Source organism: Paracoccidioides lutzii (genome assembly GCF_000150705.2).
Source record: "Paracoccidioides lutzii Pb01 unplaced genomic scaffold supercont2.42, whole genome shotgun sequence".
Lineage (NCBI taxonomy): Eukaryota > Fungi > Ascomycota > Eurotiomycetes > Onygenales > Ajellomycetaceae > Paracoccidioides > Paracoccidioides lutzii.
In genome coordinates this window covers 103,863-106,003 of record NW_015440988.1, presented here as the reverse complement: position 1 = coordinate 106,003, position 2,141 = coordinate 103,863, and positions in this window count along the sequence as shown.

Sequence of the window (2,141 nt, the reverse complement as noted above, 5' to 3'; positions counted from 1 at the left end):
TATATTAATATATTTAAAATTAATATAATTAAAATTTAATTTTATATATTTATTTTATAATATAAATAATAATTTAAAAAATTTAAAATAACTTTATAATTATTAATATAATTTTATTTAAATTAAATTTAAATTTTTAATAATTACATATTTAATTTTAATTTTTTTTTTTAAATTCTATAAATATTCAATAATTTTTAAAAAATATTATATAAATAAATTAAAACTTTAATTATTAAAAATTATAAATATAATATTTATTATAAATAAAAAATATAAAAGATTTATTTAATTAAATATAATATATAAAAAATAATTAATTTTTATTAATTTTATTTCAAAATTTATACTATATTTATAAAGTTTATTATAATATAATAACTATAATATACTCTAATAATTAAACATATTAATTGTTAATAAGTATATCTAATTTAAATTATAATTTAAAATATATTTTATTTTAAATCTATAATTTAATTTAGTTGAATATTTAACTTATTTGTGAATCATATTAATTAGCTATCTAACTATCTTTGTTTTAGTAAAATTGATGATAATTATAGCCTTTAAGATTATATCAGAATCAGGATAAGAAGACATTTATACGTATATAATACATATATATTGTAGGTATATAATGATAAAAGTGTAAATGAAATGGCTGGGAATCTAGAAAACCGTCAGATCGTGCCTCATTAACATGTAATCGCCAGGAGAAAAATTGTGTAAGAGGCCAGTTCACGCATTAATTAGGGTGATATCTAACCAACTAGAATCTGACGAAAACTGGAGAGGTCAATGATATACCGCACCTGCAGGACGTAGATCGATTCCTGTAATGTACGTGTACAGTCCCAGCAGCCAAAGACCCGGAATTATTCGTCGAGGTGCAGTGTGAATGGTGAAATAAGGGGACTCTTCGTTCCAGCAAAACCCTGATTTGAGGGCATGAGATCCGCGCCTCAGAAATTCCAACGGGGAAATAGAGGTCAGGACTCTCTCTGGCCAGCCCTCTCCCACCGTATGCACGATGATGTTTGATACATACATACATATATAGCACCCGTAAATAATTAATCATCATGCCTATGATGACCTTTATGAGGCGAATCTGGGCCAGGGGTTGTGGTGTTCAAGTCACGAGACGTGGCGCCTTACTGCTTCTGTCCCTAGCGCGTCTCGCTAGACCCAACGCGGTCAAGCTGCGATGCCCGCCCGTGGCCCAGGTGGCCCTATGTGGTCCCCCGGTGGCCCCTAGTTTGGCACCAGGTTGGCCCCCGGGTGACCGGGCAGCCAGGCGTTGGTTGACAGTGACCGACTGCAGTGGTTAGTAGTTAGAACTTAAAAATGCTTGTTCATCGCAGGACTACAAAAACTTCACTTGCTCCATCGGTGGTAAAACAACACCAGCTCGGATTCAGTAGACCCAGATACCACTCCCCTCCCCCTTTATCCTTTCTTTACCAGTTCTTACACTTGTTGCCCTTCTTCTTTTTTTCTTTCTTTTAACGTCTTTCTCTTCCCGCTCCCGCACTCCCGCACTCCCGCACTCCCTAACTCCACCACTCCCCTCCTTTCTTCTAGTTTTCTCCACCTTAATACCACCGCCATTTTTACGACTGGAACGCCGTAACGAATCTGATGATTTTTCTTCCCTCAGTTTGTCATAAAAAGGAAATCTCAGTGATATAGTTTTTTATCTGTCGCAAGACGTCACTCCATCTTTTTCTCTTTTCCCAAGACAGTTTCAAATACAGAGCATTCTCTAGCTTAACCCCCTGCGGAATTCTAAATCTGGTCCCCTTTTTCACTTATACAGTAACCAATTTCCCTTCTCACTATCATTTTTGCTCTACAATCTCTTTATTTTGCCGGCTATATAAATGGCTTCTGGTAAGCATATCTCCGTGTCCTGTCGTGGGTTTCTCTTGTCGCTATTCAATTTCAACCTTAAAAAAAAAAAATATCACATCTCCTTGGGTTTGCAAAGGAACTCAGCAGCTACTAGTATCAGGAACTAATGGTGCAAATGACCTATAGAATCTTCTAAGGTTGTCCCCTTGACTTGCCATGGACATTCTCGCCCTGTGACGCACCTAAGTTTTTCTTCACTGGTGGAGGACGATCAATACTACCTG